Source organism: Anser cygnoides, chromosome 4, assembly GCF_040182565.1.
Source record: "Anser cygnoides isolate HZ-2024a breed goose chromosome 4, Taihu_goose_T2T_genome, whole genome shotgun sequence".
Taxonomy (NCBI): domain Eukaryota; kingdom Metazoa; phylum Chordata; class Aves; order Anseriformes; family Anatidae; genus Anser; species Anser cygnoides.
This window is the reverse complement of record NC_089876.1, coordinates 11,513,103-11,534,236: the sequence shown is the minus strand read 5'-3', so window position 1 is coordinate 11,534,236 and position 21,134 is coordinate 11,513,103. Positions and strand designations below refer to the sequence as shown.

General features: G+C 39.4%; 1 protein-coding gene across 6 annotated transcripts in view; it reads right to left on the bottom strand.

The window, feature by feature from the left end:
* Window positions 1-21,134, bottom strand: part of AFAP1 (actin filament associated protein 1) — a 119,978-nt gene that overhangs the window by 72,458 nt on the left and 26,386 nt on the right. Inside the window, exon 1 of one of the 6 annotated variants that reach the window (XM_013179353.3) lies at window positions 1,843-2,012. The exons of the other annotated variants lie outside the window; for them this stretch is intronic. The gene's annotated coding sequence lies outside the window, so the exon portion shown is untranslated. Of the gene's footprint in view, window positions 1-1,842; window positions 2,013-21,134 lie in introns of those variants that run through there. 6 annotated transcript variants of the gene reach the window in all.

Below are 21,134 nucleotides of genomic sequence, written 5' to 3'. Positions count from 1 at the left end.
AACTCCATACAATCGTGCACATACACACACACTACATTGGGTAACCATTAAGAGGTTTTCAAAATGGGTATCCCAGCCTGGAGGAGAAGTAGAGCAGCAGTCAGTGGTTTGCCCATGAAGCCGGGGGCCACCTGCTGGGCTACATTAGCAAGAAAAAAGCCAGTAGATGGAGGGGAGTGATCGTTCCCCTCTAAGCAGCACCAGAGAGACCACACATGGAGTAGTGTGCCCAATTCTGGCCTTCCTGGTACAAAGGAGATATTGACAAAGCTGAGTGAAGGCTACTGAGATGACTAAAGCCTATGACAAATGACAAGGTGCTGAATCCCTGATATTTTACACATGAAAAACAAAGGCACAGAGACTGCATGACTACATTACATTAGCCCAAGATCACATAAGAAGGCTGGATGGGATAGAAAGTGCATCCCTGGGGCTTGTTATATCCTTACCATAAGACGATGTTTCCTGTAGAGGAAAGGGTAATTACAGACAGATAGCAGACACACCATTTATAGGCAATGAATACAGTACTTGTGAAAAGTGAATTCTTGTTCCTTATACTCTGTATTCACTGTAAAATCTGCAGAGCGAGATAGTAGGAGAGAAAGATTTAGTGGACCCAAATTCTTTTTTGCATTACTATCAAAGAGAAAAAGAAAGCAAATAGAATCAACTGGTATGGTCTTAAACGTTAAGATAAACAACACTACGGTGCCTGGTCTGCCTGGAGACAGTTTCTCTTGCTACTGAGGGCATCCTTTCATTGCATCCCAGCCCTCAGCTCCTGCTCCTCATAGTTGACTTCTTTGTTAAATACCCAGTCTCTCTGAAAAGGGATCTGTGATATAGAAAGGAAGGGGGAGGAAGAGTGAGAAGATGAGACTTTTCACTAGGACAGTTTTCTCACACAGTCCCTTCTGTGCTGCTCTCTTGACTATAGTATATGAGGTGTGATGTATCCTGTTAAGTATACTAAAAACCTGCTCTATAAACTAGAGAAGACCATTTTGGGTGTGCATGGTATTTCAAGAAACAATGGCAAAGGGGCATGAAAAAGGGTTGAACCCTAAATAACAAATGAAGCCCTAAAAATTAAGAATTAACAAGGAGCAAGTAAAACATATACAAGGAATGTCATTAGGGTGTTTTAACATAAAAATAATTGTATTTGAGCCTCTCTAAAAAATCATAACAATGATCTTTTGTTTAAAATTTGGAGCTCTCCAGACTGTCACAGACTCTTTCCAGACAGCTTAGGGCAAGAGAAGCAACACACAGCTACTAAAAACTCCTCCTGTCTCATGCATATTTATGATCAGCCTCAACGAGTGTCAAGGGATCGTTTCAGCCACAACCCACATGTATTCCTCTTTCTCTTTCTTCCTTCTTCTTCAGTTTCTGAGGAATTGGCTTTTACAAAACTAGCTTTCCGTAAAAGCTATCAGAGCTCCAAATACTGCTGTTGCAGTGCTTGGGTGATAAAACAAGAGGTAGGAAAGCATTAGGGAATGTTTGGACAAGAAACAAGCTGCCAAAAATCCTACTCAATCAGCTAAAGCCATGCAATGAGTGACAGCAATGCAGGAGTGTAATCCATTAGGATGAGGTAGATGGATAAAGAGTTTATTTTTTGAAGTCCAGACCAGTGTTTAAGCACTGCTACAGACCTCGGAAAGGAATGCCTCCTTTTAAGCAAGTTCATAGACTCACAAGAAAAAAAAAAAGAAAGAATTTAGTATTACAGGCATTTGTTTCTGTTTAAGGATTAATTATCTACATTGAACTCAAGATGTTAGCCAGAAAAAGAAAATACTGATAACTAACTAAACAGAAACTTACAGTCAATTTTTTCAAGTTGCTGAAGGCTTTCTCTAAAAGTATATTTTCCACATCAGATTCCTTTTGTTCCCAAAATAAACTTTGTAAAGCGAAAGAACATGGATTTCACTCCTTCTGCATGCTCAGCAGCCCAGGCAAGTCTCACCCTCCTGCATCTGTGCTCAAAGAGAGCATTCAGTTTCAGTTTCCTTTTCAGACCCTCATTACCCTACTAGGGCAGAAAATGGAGATTTTTATTTTTTTTTCCATTTAATCATCTCCAAATGTATCAGGTGACATCATCTTGTCAGGAAAAGGCATCCCAGGTCTTGCTTGCTGGCTCCGGCATTAATTCAACTCCTCCATTACTCCAAACCACAAAAGATAGGCAGCCACGACAGACAGTATTAATAAACAGACTCCAATTCCAAACAAGCAACAGTCTCCTCATAATGCAAAAAAGAGACAGAAAATCTGTGGCAGGAGGTGAAAGTCTGCTCCAGACTCCAGGTCCCAAGAGCAGATGAGGCTCAGCTAAGGCTGAGACACACAGAAATAGATAACTCAAGTTAGTAAAAAGAAAGAAAAGCATTGCGGGACACCTTTTAAGTCCTCTTCCACTGAGATCCTCAGCTGTGCACAGATCTGTTTGTAGGTTAGAATTTCTTTCAAAGTCATGGATAATATACCTGGACTCTGCTGGATACGTAGCCAGAAGAAATGTAATAGAGTAAACTGTTGAAGTTAATGGAATGGAAAAAACAGAGTAGTGAACCAATGACAGAGAAATACAAATATGGCAATTGTATGTGGTAACTGCACAGCTGCATCTGGTATTCCTTTTATTCATCAATACAATTTTTATTATACATATTGAATACCAAACTTAAAAATGATTCAAAAAGTCTTGAGTATGATCATGGATCTGGTGTTAAAGACTTCTAGTTTGCAGCTAATTTAAAGCCAGAAATGAGATAATATTGTATTTTATAAGAACAGATCCAGAAGTCCTCACAATTTAATGTGAAGATGAAAAAAATATATATTTTTTTTGTATTCTGTAACACTTTTTTATAGCACAGTTCTCACTGCAGGGTCCATTATGCAATGAGTAACTTCTATACATAGCTTATTGTATGGAGAGAAGCATGTTCTGATTTTTTTTAGGGTTTTTAAAAAAATCTTTAAATAGATGTACACACTGATACTGCCTTCTGTTAAGAAAATAAGATCAAAGAAACATTATTTACACAAATAGAGAATAGAATGGTCAGAAATGTGATACTCCTTCATGTGGAAAATTCCCAACCTTCCAGCAGTATCCTAAGAAATTTGTCTAATTTACTGCAACCTTTCATTCTTATTTTTTGAGAATTTCATTATGAGACAGATTATTGTCAACAGAAAAAAAAATAGATCTTGAGGTAGCTTTGAAACTCAAGATCCATAGGTGAAGAATCATGGAAAAAAATGTGTTATTTTTTGTTGTTGTTGTTGTTTTGTTTGTTTGTTTGTTTTTTAAATCTGTAAAGAAGGTGCACAAGCAATGTTGTACTTGCACTCTGTATTAATACTACTTGCAACATGTACTGCTGCACTTCAAAAGACGATTGCATAGCTTATATACAGAATGATAAGCAAATTAAATGCCAGGGAAAAGCAAAACCAAAAATCTGGCAAACAAAGTCTGTAAGTCTTTCCTATTTCCAGTTTCCTGTCTTCTCTTACACTTCATGAACACTACATTATCAGAGTTATCAGATCGCAGCAGGAATCCCCAACAGAACCCATCCTGACATACCTAGTAATGCTCCATGAGGTTTCAGCAAATCCTTCATAGCAAAAAATGCTCGAACACTTAGAATATTAAAGATATAGCAGTCATATACTTGGGTAGATAATGACAGGACAAAGTGGTGGTGGTGGGCAGGGGGGTCATAAACTAAAAGAGGATAGATTTAGACTAGACATTAGGAGGAAATTCTTCACTGTAGGGGTAGCGAGGCACTGGAACAGGTTGCCCAGAGAAGCTGTGGATGCCCCATCCCTGGAGGTGTTCAAGGCCAGGCTGGATGGGGTCTTGGCCAACCTGATCTAGTGGGTGGCATCCCTGCCTATGGCAGGAGGGTTGGAACTAGAAGTTCTTTAAGGTCCCTTCCAACCTGAGCCATGCCATGATATGATTCTCTGATTGTTCCCTCTCTTCCTTATCCAAGAGTATCTCTGGTTCTTAGGGACTTCATACTCTCTTAGGTGTTACTTGGAATGCAGAAACATTAGTTTTCTTGTGACCTTTTCTATGGTATTCACCCTTACAGTATCCAAGTGATTTGCAAAATAAGTTTGCTACAAAGCACAATTTCACAGGAAATATTTTCTCATTTTAGATATGGAACTAGAATAAGGAAAGAGTGAAAAGAGAAAGAGAGAAAAGGAGCTGCTGGTTCTGGATCCCGTTTGAAATAACTGATTTTTCAAAATACTTGGAACCATGCAGAACTTGTCTCATTCCTGCACACCTTTCCTAATCACTTGATTAGGACTGCTCTGCACTTCTATCAGGTAGGTCATAGGACTTTGACTTCTATGTGGGCAGAATGCCAAAAACCTGGTCTCTGGCAGCCTCCTGGGAAGTCAGGTCTAAAATACTTGGCTTCTCATACAACTCTGGAGACACAGAGGATCCAGGCAGTGGATCCATTCCATTGCTCTAAGGCAATGTTAGACTGCCAGAAAAATTAGTTATCCTTTCTCTGCTGCAATTCTTTGCCTCCTTTGAAAACTTATAGGACACATAAACAAGTGCCCTAAAGTCAATCCCTTCTCCCACTACACAAGTTGACTCATCTTAGATCTCTGCTCTATGAAACATGTTTCATAAAATCCCACTATCGTGATAATATCACCGAAGATTCCTTGTTAATTAGTCTGTACCCTTACCCATTTTTTCCAAGCCAGAAAGAAAGTGAGCTTTGCTGCATCACTATCATAGACTTTCAGAGACCAAAGTGGGAAGCAGTTCCAAATGTAAGAGACCTTAAGGGAGAATACCTAGCAGGAAGCATCGTCTTACGTAACAGTGGGCCTCTCTCTCAAGCACCTATCTAAACTATAATTTCAACAGCTTTTCCCAGTCAGACGCTCAAAGAGGAACAATTTGTAGGTTTATAGAGAGATGAAAATCAGTATGTTGCAAACATCTCACAAACCAAGACCCAGTCAAGACGATAACAGTAAATGAAGTGTTCACGAAGAAGCACACATAATGTAATAATGACGATGGTGATGATGATTATAATATATGGCTCAGCATGTAGCCCCTCACACTGGAATTGTGTGGTACCCATGGAGAATATTTTTGGTATCAAAGCTGACACCAGTCTGCAGTGGAAGATAAGACAGCAGGATCTCCAGCACCAGCTAGGTAATGAAAGTGAGGACATACTATTTGGTGACATAGAGGTAAGGCTGGTGGCAGACCCTGTATGCTAAGCAAATCCATCAATGGGTGGCATGGAACAGCTCTCCTCCTAAGCTATGACTTCTAAGCTTTTTTTCCAGCATGCACATACACAACATACATCACTTTGCTACAGTTCACTTGGACCTCTGATATACCCAATTCATAAATGTAACCATGAAGCATATTCCCAACTGAAAATAATAATAAATGCATTTCAACAGTGGACTCAGCTAGCTCTGACAAAATAGAAAATTTTGATTATCTAACAGGGAATTTCAATTCCCTTTGTTACTTGTAGCCCTTGAGTTAATTCACTGAAATGGATTAATGTCTCCCTGGTTTTGCCTTCTCTTTCTGATTTTCCTTCATGATTACTACACAGACAGTGAAAGCAAATCAACTTTCAATTATATAGTTTCTTTCAAAAAATAAAAATAAAAATTGTATATATATATATATCAAGTCACGCTCAGCTACCCAGAGCCAAATTACTCCTCTCAGTTCCTTCCTTCAGTGCATGCTATACAGCATGCCCAACAAGACCGACCAAACATTCCTGATGTAACTCATCAGTGCCGACTGCACAGTGAGTGCCGGTAGCCTGGATTTGGTCCAGCTGCCTTGGGCTTGGGCAGACACTGCTCAAAGAAGAGCCACAGCAAATGCACTAACTTGACATGAGGGATGAGCCAAAAGTGGAATTCACACTTGCTAATGGAGCTCCAACGACCAAACTTCAAGGCCCCTTTTTTTTCAGCTCCATAAATGTGTTTATAAGTGAAGGTTAGTCTTTCACTCTAAAAGAAGATAAGTTTAGCAAGTACAGTTTAAAAAAAAAAAAATCCATGAAAATGTGGGTCCAAGAAACTAAATTATGATATGCTTCCTTAGAAAGAAGAAGAAGTCAAAAAAGTGCATTTTTTCATATTGACTAGAAAAGAGGTGCTAAAACTGCACCAATGATAAGCTGGCTCAGTAAGTCAACAGAAATTTTGCCAGTTGAGCTGAGGATTTTGTGAGAATTCAAAAATGCTATTTTATCACAAAAACTCATACTGCCAGCTTTAAAAATATGCCGGAACACTTCCTCAATTAAATAGTCTAAGACAACGCTTGGAGGTGCCTATGATAGTTTTAAAGAAAAGCAGCTGTATGCATGTGAAGTTCACTTCCTTGGCAAAACACTGTCAGACAATATTATTGTGAGAGGGCCTGAGACTAATATGTGTGAGCATATTGCAAAGAAAGGATCACAAACACTCCAGAACAATTTTCATGAATGGGTTTAGACCCCACAACTCTGATGTGAGAAGTTGTGACACTACTATGTTACCAACAATGAGACAGGACATAAATTAATTGTAAAGCTATATACTGTCAATAGTCTGAGTACTGATACATGTTGTATTTTATCTCCAGCACTGATAAAGCAGAAAACAAAATATCAGAACATTAGATTTCAAAAGACTTTAGCAGGTCATGACATAAAATTAAAACCACGAACTCCTTTTTAAAAGTCCTGAAGTTGTATGTTGTTTTAATCACTGAACGTACAGTGTGGATCTCTGTGAGGTGGTTCAAATGACTGTAATTGGTAAAGTTTATGCACAAGCAGATCCCTGAAACATTAAACCCTGGATGCTACATTGTCCTTTAAAGGAAATCTCATCTTTCTCATCCTAACTTCAGTTACTCTGAAGACTCGTGTTGAGCTGTATGAGCAGAAAGATGAGGTGCTAGGTCAGACACCAAAGTGATCTACAGCACTCTTAGTTCTGTTTGCTGGGATGTTTCTTTAGAGAACGATAATCTAGGAACAACTTTTGCTTGAAAAAATGCAGATTCTTACAAATTTATTTAGCTACTGTTGGGTTTATATGTGATCTGCCTGTATACAAAACTTGGGCTTAAAACTGAACTTCCCTCACCAGACTAAACAAACATAAATCTATATTTATATTCTAAGGTTACCTAGTGAAATAAGTAAATGAGCTAATTCCACTATCAAAAAAAAAAAAAAAAAAAAAAGGCAGGGGAGTCAGAGAGAAGAAAAAGAAAAATACACAATTAAAAACTTGGGTCCTTAGCTGGTGTAGTTCTCTTAGTTTCTGTGATGCACTAATTCATTGCAACCTAGGACATATATCTAATACTCGTGTATTGTAGAGATTTCATTTTAATGACAGATGTGTTTTGAATTTATTGTGAAAACAGAAAACGAATGTTTAACAAACACTATTAAACTGCTGCCTTTCTTGGGCTGCTGTAGACACCTTTCCTCTTCACTCTGATCATGATCCTCATGCCCCTTGTCCCTCTTTGTGATAGGGGGTTTGTAAGACAGCTTACCTACAGGTCTTAGGCAAAATTTACCTCTGTGGTTTTCACTCCCCTTGGCCGCTTTCTGCTTTCTGCACATTATCCATTTCTTCTGCATCTGGTTACACTGCCCCATATGTCTGGATCAGCCTCCCTTCTCCCTGCCAAGCAGCCTCCTCACTCCCATGAAATCCCTCTTTCTTTCAGCAGTCCCTTCAACAATAATCCTCACATTCTCCCTCACCGAGCGGTTGGGCCGTGTCTCGTCATGCATCTGGTTTCTTTATCTACCTTTAGGCCAGACCTTGCACACACTTTCCCATGGTAAAAAAAAGTCCCCATTCTTCTGATCGGTTCCACTAACCTCAACAAGATGAGTTGCAGAGAAAAAAAACATATCTGTGTTTTAGTTATTAACAGCTAAAAAGCAGTAATTTCACTTCTGCACAACGGGAGCAAAATACACAAACAGTTGGATGCCTGTTTGCCTTGCCAAAAGCGGGAGGATGTAGTAACGAGCAGGAGAGAACAGGTCGGCGGCCGGGAAGCACTGCCCTCGGCAGTGATGCCCAGGCCCTGCCCTGCGGCTCCATCCTCCTGCACAGAGCTGGTCCCTAATGGCAGTAAAGGCACATGAAAAAACATCTTATTCTCCCATTGTACAGAAGCATTGCAAAGCTCTGAGGGTCTATGTCCAAAATGCTAGCATTACCAGGGGTGTACAGTAGTGATGGCTGTGGCTGAAGAAGCCAAGGCAGCAAAGTCCAGGGCAAAAAATCATTCCAGGAGAACTGTAACGGATGTCGGCCTGGACTCTTACTCACTATGAGTCTGGGGGCATTTTTTAAGGTTAATGAGCTAATCTACCATTTGTAAAATGTGCTGCCACCGAACCGAGCAACATGACAAACACCAGTTTCTCACCGTTACACCACCCAGAAACTTCATTTTTGGCTACATTATACATATCCTCAGCATATTTTCCTCATGACTGCCTGCTTCTATCAGCTGATGTATACCGTGAAGATAAAAATGGACCATTGAGTCCAGAGCAAAACCCTCCATTCAAATTATGCAACTACTTCTGACCAGACTTCAGTGGTATTACTCAGGAAGGGAAGCCACATTTTGTGATTAGGAGGTTGTGGCTCCGCTTCTCATCAGACTTCTGTCATGGCTGAGGAAACATCCTGATCAATATGAGCTTCTCCAAGAGCTCGGTAAGCCATCCAACACATGCCTTATGTTCCTGGATATGTTCCCAAATGGCTTGTTTAACAATATTTGTCAAAAGGTGCTTCCTGGTTCTTCCTGTATTCCTAAGTAACAAAGAAGATGCACTGCCAAATATCCTCCCACTGAGATCTCAAAAGCAAAAAGCCAGCACCCTCCCCCAAGAACAAAAAAAGCAGGATTTTAGTTTATAGCAAGTTTGCATATTTTCTTGGGTTTATGCACATTGCTTTTCACAGACTCATAACCTAACTAGGAAACCGCAGACTGCTGCATCTTTTGGTCTCAGTATTATCAAAAATGTGCTGACACTATATAAATGTTATCCCATTGCATCAGAACACAAACACCACGTGTCGCGCCTGCCACCATGCACACACCAGTGTGCAGCAGCCCCCCGCAGCCAGGATGGGCAGGGAGCAGCTGGTGCGACCGGGGCACCCATCAGCCCAGCTTCAGCCACATCCACGACACAAAGGTAAAAGCTATCGATGGCCAGCATTTGAATGCTTCCCTCATCTCACCATCTGCTTCTGCTGCTGCTCACTTGAAAATTAATACGGATGTTGCTTGAATCAGGAGTTAATGCTACATCTGTCTTCCTTAACATTACAGATAATTATTAGACTATGCATACAACCCTTTTTGCAACTCAAATGGGGAGACAATGGCCTCTGATTTGACAGGTTCCTTCCTTCATAAGGAGAGACCAAAATGCTTCATTTGCAATTGCAGACCCTGAAACAAATTGAAGTGAATCTTCCTACTACTACTCTTTGCTCCCTTTTTCCCCTTCTTTTTCTTCTTCCCCTATGTACTTTGGTCAGAGTTAAATAGTAAATGAATAAAGTGTAAATCTCTTTCAAAGAACACAAAAAGGTCTTTCATAAGCAAATGTATGGAAAATTCAGGGCTGGTCTTGCTTGTATAAATAACATCTCCCAGCCCAATTTCTAGGGGCTGTTTGCCAGTCTTGGACAGTAAGAAAACAATTGAAATTTCACTTTATCCTCTTGTTCATTTATTCCTAATAGTTTCCTATTTGCATCTGATTTGCACTGCAAAAGGGAAAATGTGAGAAGAATCGAGTGTATATTGTCATAAAAGTCCTTAAGCTTAGCATACTCATACGAATCCCAATTCTGTAGCCTTTAATCTGAAGAAAGTCTCAAAGAGTTATTCCCTAGATATAAATTACAACATCCTGGTTTTACATAAGGACTAATTTCACAAAATTCAGGGGAAAAACTCTGAGATAGAAATCTTTTACCTTCGTTCCCATGTAAGTCACACTGGAAAATGCTTATAGGAACATTAGCAAACTACGTATTTTTAAACAGCCTCTTAGTAAGAACATTTTAACCCTATAACATGTATTCGTCATCATTCACAGCCTCTTCTTATGAGTTAGAAATCATTTACAATAAGAAAGAAAGCAGCCAAATCCACTTTCTTAGATTTTAGAGGAATTTCAGAAAAATGTATATATAAACAAAACAGCACTACCTCCTGTTTGAAGTTATAAAATGCAGTGAAGAAACCTTCTAAGAATAAAGTTGCCAATAATTTTTTTAAACTATACTTTGAGCACCATGGTTATAGTGAATAAGGTGCTAAAACCAACAAAATTGTAAGAAAGGATAAAATGCTCCATTGTGTCCTAGTCCTCTCCAGTTCTGTCCCCCTGTTTGCAGAGGCTCATGACGTGCATACACATTAGCAGAAAAATAATGCGAGATGATCTCCATTACCCGCCCACCAGCAAACCAATGACAGACAGCTGGCAAAAGGCAGAAAAGGCCAGGGAAAATGGAAACTATTTAAATAAGCCTTTGTTTTAGACCATTTGAGAGTGGCAGAAAGGTGCTTCAAAAAGGCCAGGTGATCCCATAGTAAGAGAAGCAAAAGAAGAGAGAGATGGGACAACCAGCATCCATGAACCTTAACGGTATTCCTTCAAGAAAAACAAAAAGGTTTATCTCAGTACAATGTTTTGTCTATAGGAATGTTACAAACATGCATTTGTGCTAAGTACGTTTTCTCTTCTGTGCTGTTTTAATCTCTTTTCTTGTGATTATGCTTCCTCCCCCCCAACAACTAATTTTTCTTAAAAGACATACTAAAAAAAAAAAAAAAAAAGCATATTATCCTTTCTTTTCATTCCAAATGGCAAACTGGTGAAAAGCCAAATCAAGAAACAAATTAGCATGGATTCTAAAAAAAGCCTTTGAAATTTTTCAGGTGAGAGGAGGAGAGCAAATAATTCATCACTTAACTTTTAGAAAGCAATTTATGCTCTCAAGGTACCGTAGACACATTAAGTATCTCATTTTTCTTGCCACTCTTTTGGGCTGCAGAGCACCACTCTCTAGTTTACAGCTGGGAAACTGGCAGGCTCAATGCCACCAAGAGGAGCAGCCACATGTGCCGTTCCCATGCCTAGGCTGTTCTTCCCACCTCTTCTTTGTGCTGGCATATCTACTTGATGGCTGGAGCAGGGGAATGATGACGGTTTGAGGTGCAACGCCTAGCTACGCTAGAATAACTTCATGGTGGAACAGCAGCATACAGACTACATTTATCTTATGTTGATGCTCTGTGGAACCTCATGGGACTGCAGTCCCAAATTCAGGCTGCTTAGAAATCGCTTTTATTCTGGTATCAGGCAACAGCAGGAAATTTGTGCCTGTAAGAATCATGCGGTTTCTCTGTCCGGGGATGGACAGGACAGGCATGCAGCCAGTGTCCCATCCACACTGCACGTGGGGCCAGTTTTGTGCGTATCCTAAAGCAGGAGAACTTCATGTTCCCTCCTAGGAACACCAGCAATGAAGGGGTAAACTGCGTGTTCTGCAGCTCTCCAAATGTACAAACTTGGTGACACCACCACTGCTGCACTATAGCTCCCAATTAGCCCTACAGACCCAACTGTATCCATCTTGAGTGTGTACCATCCTCTGTTTGAGACAAAATTTCAGAGCTGCTCAGCATTTGTCTAACCATTCCCATTAAAGGCAAAGTTCTCCCAGTGCCAACGGCTGCTGAGATAATCTCCAACCCTCAGCACATCTGAAAATCCAAATCATACTGTGGCCCTCCCCGGCTATCTGACTAACTCTATCCATTTTTGACAATGTTGGCTATTTTTGTCTCTGGCTTTTGTAACTAAAATGTGGATCTGAGTCACGTGACCTGGATGTGGTGGGAAGGCCTTAAGGATTTTTTTTTTTTAAAGCCATAAACTTTCGCTGAACCTGAAAACAAACAAACAAAACAAACTATACATTTTACGAAATGGTTAGGTATTTGCATTAGAGAATTAGATAAAAATATTTAAAATGCACAGAACATCCTATTACGCTATTAATATATTTAATAGCATTTAATTTCATTAATAAACGTCTATACCACTTGGCAGGTTTCCCTGGTGCTGCAGGGCTCTCCCAGAACCACAGCCCTGTGGATCAGGGCAGGACCTGGCTCCGTGCATGCTGCAGCACGGCTTGACCAGATGTACAGCTGCCTAATAAATAATAGTAATGACGATGCTGATGGCAGAACCATGTAAGCATTCACGACTTTCTCCTTTCCAGCCTCTCCCCGCTCTCCAGCGCCAAGCTGCCTCACGCCGCTGGCGAGAAGTCAGACGCTGACAGCCGTCCTGGCAGCGCTTGCAGCCCCCGGGGCCCCTCACCGAATTATCCTGACACGGAGCAGGAGGCTGCAGTGCCGCAGGCTCGGGGAGACACCCAGTTTCACCACACAGTGACCACACTGACTCCAAGAAGGCCAGCCCGGCAGGACCGTCATGGCCACATTCGGTCCCCAGAACTACCTTCCTGGCTTGCACTAGCCTGCAGACAAATTGCTCACCTAGGTCCAAGAGTGGTGAGGAATAGGATAGGGTTTCAAGCCAAGCCAATCATAATTTGCAGCATGGATTAATTAAAATTACTTGGATTTCATTTTTTACCCTCTTGCACTGAGAAAGAATAAATGTTTTGGAATAAAAACGCTAAGCCATGCCAACACATCTTCCCTCTTCCACTACCCCCCAGCTGCTTGCTGCACGTGCCAGCGTGCAGCCTGCACACATGGGGCTGGCATAATTCTCAGCAATGATGACACTTAGAAAATTATTTCACAGTATACAGTGAAGCTGTATCCCGCTCCTATCAGTTCAGCCTACAACAATGAAACAAGAACATGGAGGAGTAAAATGAGAGGTGAAAATCATCATCATAAACAAGCAAACCACATGCACAACTCCAAAATGTTCATTATAAAATTCCAAGGCATGCCCTCAGTTCTGCGGCACAGACAGAATTAATTTTAAATAATGAAAGAAGAAGGATAGAAAGGGGCTTGAAATAAAAGCCAGCAGGTGTGATTACTATTTGGAAAATTTTTATGCACTTATTCTTCAGAGTACTGCATGAATATTCATTAAACCTCCCAGCTTAGGAGGTTTCAGATTGGAGTGTTGATATCTTCACTTTACAGAAGGAAAAAGCAAGGCATAAAAATGCAGCTTCAGACAGCTAAGTGGAACTTGAGGATTGCAGTTACTCCAAAGCCTCATCAGTACTTTTGCCAATTATCATCTTTCTTTAAGGAAAAAAGAGCAACAGCTAAGTGACTGTGGAGAAAAGCAACTACCTAAGACCACTACAAAAATAAATGGCAAAGCCAGAAATGAATGCAGATTACTGAAAACTCACTCCAGTACCCTGGTCCTTTGGGAGCACTACTTAACCGTAGCAAATCATGAGCTAATGTCGCCCTGTTGAGCTCTGGTGGCAGTTTCCAAAAGTGTGCTCTGTAAGGCCACAGTGCAATGATCCATGCAGCTGATCAATGAAGCAGTGCTGTCAACAGAGCTTCAAATTAAAAGGGAAGAGAACAGGGTTCACTGGGATCCTGTCATAAATTTTAGGTTCAGCAACAATACCTTAAAAACGTTGTTCTCTGGCAATTATCACAATCAGATGGCATTTTTTCAGAAAATATCTCAAGCTTGGAAAGCAGTATTTTGTCAGGTAGTGTCATGCAAGCCCCATATATACTGATTTTTAGCTGAGGACAAAACACTTCCCCAGGTGCAACTGCTTTTTTTAACCGTAAGATAGAGAATCCATCCAAACACTGGGGCAATCAGTTTTGCTTCAATAACTTCTCAAATACCTGTTCTGAGAAGAAAAAATCCTGGCTGCAGTCTATGTGGAAAGCCTAGAAAGTAATCAAATAGTGTGCTGTGCTCCAACACCTTAGTTCTCCTGAAAGGAGAGGACTAAAAGGAAGATACTGGAGGACTCAGTAGATCAGCTGCAGCTTTTTCATGTGAGATGCACTGAAGAGAGTGGTATCTCCTCTCTACCCTCTAGGTCCCCCCATCACTGGAAATAATCATTTTAATCCCTTTTGTTATCAGCCTTGATATCTACTAAAGAAAGACACCACATTAGAGTTAGACACCATTATACTGATTTGTTTTGTTTTGCTTTGTTTTTTAAACCATGCACACGAAAACAACATAAGAATTCTTGTATATGCAAATTTACAGTTTAATGACTTCTCAACCACACAAATATGAAATTATGGCAATAAGAAAAAGTGCTGCAAACATAGGTGACCAGAGTATGATCCCAAAGTTCTGCCAGCAAGCAACTAAATGTATGTTACTCCCTCAGTCCTTTCTAACTTTCCCTGCTTTAGAAGAAAAAAGATGCTATTTAACCCCACTTGCAATCTATTCCTTTGAGTAAATGACACAGAAGAGGTCATAGGTACCCTGAGAGGATTTAAACTTCTAGGTGGTCTAAGCAATGGTGAGGTCTCTCAGAATGAACAAATAAATACATATCTTCAAGCCTTTCCCACTTGAAAGTAAACAATATGAAGCTAAGTAACCTAAGAACTTTAAGTAGAGTAAAAATAAATCAATGAAAAAGGGCTGTGAGGCAATGCAGATGGTAGAAACCTTAAAAATGCTGTCTGTGAAGGGGAAAATTGGAAGGAAGTATATAAAAAAGAAGCTCGGAAAAGCTGTTTTTTACATGCAGGGTGCCTTAGCTGTGGGTTTGTCTGATGCTGCTGGGAAAGGTTGTTCATGTCCACCCACGAGCAACCACAAAATGCCCATTCTGACAAGATCTTCTGGGCTGAGGGCTCCTGCCTTGTTCCCTCCTGCTCTTCCTCAGCGTGTCTCTAAGTGGAAGAGCCAGGAGGAGAGCAAGCCATGGCAAATGGTTTTTGAACTCCAGCAGGCTTGATGCTGTGACCACTGCCCTGGGGAGCCTGTCCCAGTGCCCAACCACCCTCTGGGTGCAGAACCTCTTCCTAACACCCAGCCTGACCTTCCCCTGTCCCAGCTCCATGTCATTCCCTCAAGTCCAAACTCCATCCCAACAGACAAAAGGGTAAATTCAGTGAACATGTCTATTTCATGTACCACATTCAGCAACAGAACAGGGAATGTAAACGATGGAACAGAAAAAAACACTGATTTTTATAATGCTACATGCTGCTCACAGCACCCACATACAGATGATTAAAATGCTTAAAAGACCAGGTAAACTTGCTTCAGAGAAAATATCAAAAACATAAGCTGTTTGTTTTAGGAAAGGCAAAAGTGTAATGATAATGATGTAAAACACAACATTGGTATGCTCCTATTTACTTGTCTGAATAATTGAAGAGCAAGGAGATAATAAAACTGAAAGTCAACAGACAAAAGAAATTTTTGTTTAAGACTGCATCAAATTTTCATGTGAAATTTATGAATAGTAAAAAGTCAGCAAAGATGCAGAGAATATACATTTTGCTAATAATTCTGGGTAGGACAAAGACCAAATAGGGCTCTCCGTTTATCAGTAGGTGAAGAAGAAACTTCCTGAAGGGGGGGCTATGACAAGATCACCACAGACTGAGGCATGCTGTTTTGTGCATTTTGTTAGATGAGGTGGATCTCTGGCAACAATGCACTCAGAAAAGGGCAGATATGAGGAAAGCTTTGCATTTGCTTTGGCATCATATTGATGGTATTTGATTCCTACTGTCTCTATTTCTGCCTTCATTTTCTTGGGCTCCTACATTGGGAGCATGTCTTGGTGCCAGGGAATCAGCAGAAAGGACAGCAGAGATGACAAGGGAGAAAGCTGACTGCAATTAATTGTCTGGGCCATAGTTTATTTATTTATTTATTTAGTCTTTCACTGAATTCTATTAAATTCTGTGCATGTTTTCTCAGAGCATTGTACTTTTGTGTTTTCTTATGAATTCTGCACCTATTTATGAGACTTGTTGCTGCCTTTTGGTTTTGGACAGGCTTCACCCTTATCTCTTTGCAAAGCGTTATTTATTCTCTTTGCAAAACCTTATTTATTGTTGGCCACTGATAGTGAGATCAGCCTCCTCGAGCACAAGTGTGGATACAGTCCAAACCCCTGTAGAGTTTACAATCCAAACATCCACTCAGCAGAAAAATCTTCGTTAGCTCTGTTTCATCCCTCTTTCCTACCCTTTATTTATTTTGGCATTGGGAAAGAATATGCTCTGCTCATGAAAACAGAACTCTCCTCTACAGTAAGACCTACGTACATTAAAGCAGGTAAACTGTAATTTTGACAGGCATTTAGGTAGTAGCCTGGTGGGAGTGCACACGTTCAGCTACACCCTTTGCTTGAAAGATATGCTGAATTGCATGTGATAGCCACCAACTTCCCCCTGGCAGCAAATGGGATGGATGAAAGGAACCAGATGCATCAGTACAAGGTTTCCCTATTTGTAACATCGTATTCCTGTTAATCAAGCTGTTGTGAGACCCTCCAGTATAAGACAGTTGTATATAAACACATACATATATCACAGCAAAGGGTCTTTAAGAGCTTCAGACTCATTTGAATTCAGCCTCACAGCCCCTTCTGCTGAAGGTTGTGAAGGGTTAGATGATCATTTCCTCAGCAGGACTTGAATGCCATGATGAGGAGTAGGTTATCTACTCTGCTTCCTATCCTTCCATCATTCCGTCCTTCCACACCAAGATTACAACATACCAAACACAGCAGGATCACACAAAGTGGTGAGAGGCCACCAACACCGTGCCAGGCACATGGTCCGTCTGGACAGAAAGCTGGAAAGCACCGAGCATGGGCAGCAGGCACCTGGGGATGCCCACAGAGTGCCACCAGCCTGGGGACAGGCTTGTTCAGCTCTGGCACGTGTAGGAGGTGGATGGGGCACATCTCCTTGCTCCCATCTCCTCCATTCCAGGTCAGTACACTGACAAAAGCATTTTTATGAAAACCTTTGAGAACCAAAGACCAGTTCAAAAGTCTTTTATCAAGCCAAAACATAAGACTCCACCAACCTGAGCTACTGAGATAGAGTCAGAAGATTTCCTCATTTATAGTCTGTGTTTCAGAGCTATTTCTTCATGCCTTCAAGGCACAACACTTTATTTCACCTCAGAATGATACAGTATTAAATATTAGAAAAAGATGCTCTGGAAACCTCACGTGTGTTTTACTAGCAAATATCTGCTTCTTGCCAGCTTCTCGTCTTTGAAGAAGTCTTTTATTTAGTTTTTAAAAATAAAAGATTTTTTTCATTAAATAAACACACACATTATTACTCATATCCAGAAGGAAGTGTGACTTTTCAGGAACTTTCTGCCCTGGCAGTCTCCAGTAAGACTCCAGAAGAATGAGTATGCTACGAGTCAGATTCATTAAAAGTATATTAAAATCATCTGCCGTAAGATAAACTCCATTTTTCCTCCTCTAAACTTTTGTTCTAAAGCAGAAATTAATTTCAATTGTATCTCAAAATAAATTACATAAAGTTTTTTTCAACTTGCACTATCTTCCTAACTGTAGTGTTTATACTGAAGTTATTTATTTATGGAGGGGGAAAAAAAAAAAAAGAACATTTTGGTATTATTTTTGGCTGGTTTGTACCTTTTTAACAACAATATATATATATATTTTTAATGCCTATTAATTTTTGGTATTACAACACCTTTGAATAATTTTGGAAATAGAATGATACTGAAGTCTGTATCTTTACATCAGTATTTACATTTTTGTTTGTTTGTTTGTTTTTTTAATGAATCACATTGATTCATTTTGAAATTCCCCAGAAGATCAAAGTTTTCAGCACTTTTGAGAATTGGCCCTTAATATCAGTTAAAATATCATTATATATTATTAGTATGTTTGGAAACCAGAGCCTATCCACTTAATCATAAACACTATGCCTAAAGTCTGACCCAACTAATCTGCCAAATGCTGTGCAGGACCTGGTGCCAGTTAGGAAGATAATCTAATTCCCTCTGTTCCCAGAGCTGGGCTGCATCCAGGGAACAGTTTTTTCTTTGGGTTATATTTCTTATAAGCTGATTTGGGGTATTTTGCCTTTGGCTTGGAACATTTTTAAAATAAAATAAAAATATTAATTTGGACATAGTCTTAGAGCAAATACCACAATGTACTCCTTTTATATGGTTTAACATTCAAAAAAATCCCCGTTACATGAGAGAGACAATTGTAGTAAAACAAAGAGTTCTAAAAAGACTTCTCTTTCTTTCAGACATGGGAAATGTTTCTCTGAACAGATCTGTAGAACCTGTAGCAAACCCCAAAGTTAACCTGAATTGTCCTCCTATGACACATTTACCTAAAAATGCAATTTCTTGTTGCTCCTCCTGCATTGTAGTTGTGGACTTCTGGGAAAGAGTGGAGCTGCCCTGATCCCACTTTCTACTCTCAATTTCTGCCTTTTCCCCTATAAAAAGATCTAGACTGAATAGTTGCAGAGTGCCTCAGTTCAGTGCAAATGGAAGGATTCATTTTCCTTGAATAAGAACCAACTCACCGTACAGCTGCACAATTGTAAGATCTGGTGCATCCATCACAAATCCAACAAAGTCACTGGGAAAGCAGTCCAGTCAGGTGCTGTAATCTTCAGGACTTCTGACTTTAATTTTACAATGATGCTGCAGCTACTAAATTTCCAACTTCTTTTTGTTCTGCTTGCTAATGTCTTACTCTGAAGTCAAGAATTCAATCTCTCGATAATCAGGTTTAATCACAAAACCCATGTATATTTAAAAAGTGCATTCTTCCAATATTTGTTCAATTGTACCACCCTGAATTTCTTTTAATAAATTACAAAAGAGGGTAGAGTTAAATTCTGTATGATAAGCAGTTCAGCAGGTCATCATTATTTTAAGAGAATGTTTTGTTAAGACAGAGATAATTATGAGCTGTCTTCATGGAACAGATTCTTAAGCTTTTATTAAATACTTCCTGCTAGCTATTCAGTCACTGTCTGTTGGAAACTACAGATTTGATCCTGGTCAAGTTGCATCTCATGAGGCACTGAACAACTTCTGCTGGGGGCTGAGAATGTGTCCTGCAGATCTTCAAGTGCTTTCGTTTGGTTGGTTTTGTTTTTGTTTTGTTTTGTTTTTCAACCTATCACTCATGCTCCAGAAAAAGGGAGCATCTTTCTCCACAGTCCCAGCACTGCTCCTGCTCAGTCAAGACAAAGAGGCAGTGCGCTCCCTGTCTCTTCTTAGTCTCACTGGTTGAAAACTACTGCAAGTCTCTTTCATGTGGTTCAGTCCTCCCGTCCAATGCCAAAGACTGTCTTCAGGCTAAAAATGTCTCTGTAAGTTAACTGAGGGACATGTCTAATTTGCAAATAATTTTTTCCCTCTACTATCTATGGTTGTAAAAGATCACATCCCACTAACAAGTCTAAACTTCAACACATTTAGTTCTACAATTTTGCAACTACAATGTTATATATATATATATATTTTTTTTTTTTTTCAACTTAATCTGTTTCAATTCATTTATCTGAATGCCAATGCCTGGACTGTGAAGTACACACAGAGATCTTTGTGCAGAAGTCTTATGCCATCAGAACAAGCCTTTTGATGAACAGCCACAGGGCTCAGTAGCATTTGCTGACAGTTATAGCACATTGACAATACTTACATTATTTTCATTATGATAATTCCCCCAAAATTACAAAATGGGCTGAAATGAAGTGAGGTTATTTTATTGTTAAGAATACATTACCATCACTTGAAGGATTGGATGCTTAAGTTGGTTTCTCTGCATGTTGTCATGTTTGCCTTCCATACTTATTTTAGTGTAGAAAGAATCAGTTCTTACATCCTTTCCATTCTGAATCAAAGTTATATTCATCTCAAGGTTACATTCAAGCATGGAGACAGTAATTATAGTGAGGTTAGTCTACTATGTCTAAAATGTACCTCAGTCTTGAAAACTGATGACTTCTTTTTAGAAGCCCAACAGGAATATCATGATAACATAATGGAAAACTTCAGAGGATGCTGCACTAACAGACCTCAAATGTGATTTGGAGAAAAAATAAAATAAAATCTAGGTAAAAAAAAATTTTCACATTCTAGGAAGTTGCATTATTTTGTTATTCATGTATTTAATTACACCAACTAGAAATACATTTTCTACACCAGTTGCAGCATGACTATTGTAGATGCCTATTAATAGCTGCATGAGACTTCCAGCTCATTTCGCAGTAGCTACTAACAGCCTCAACCATGTTAATAGCTTTGAAGCTGGCTGGATTTCAACTAATAACCCAAAGATGAACAATACAGTGTATCCTATTACTAATTGCGTCCCTTCAAATGGGCATTAAATGAATACTTATCTTTATATTCAGAGAGAAAACAGGAAAAAATCTTAGCTGAGCTGGCAGAAACCATTTCTTTTATTTCAAAACTGAACTTAGTAATAGATTTATTGGTTTAAAGAATTATTTAAAAATAATAATAATAAAAAAAGAATTGCCACAAAGTCAAATCCACATAAAATTCTAATCTTATTCCAAATTTCGACTATAATCTTTCTAATGACATGCCTGACTCAAGTTTCAGGTCTTAAAAGTTCAGGGAAGGTTTGGTGACCGATCAAAAAGATATTCAATAAGAGCATGTTATAATATAAAATAATAATCAGAACAGTTCCCGAGGATGATTGTGTGGTCCAGCTTTCTTATCTCATTCTTGAGCATCTAATGAAACCACACCCAATTTCACATTTTGTTTTGATATAAGTAAATAATTTATGAATAAACCAAAACTGTTTGAACAAAATGAGTATTTGGTAAATATAAATTGCAAGAACAGAAAACCTGTAGAGATTGTTTATGATGTGAGTGCTAGTTAAAATTACTTCAGATTATATGTCACCAAAAAGAGAGTAATCAAAACTAAAAATATAACAAAAACAAAGAGGGAACT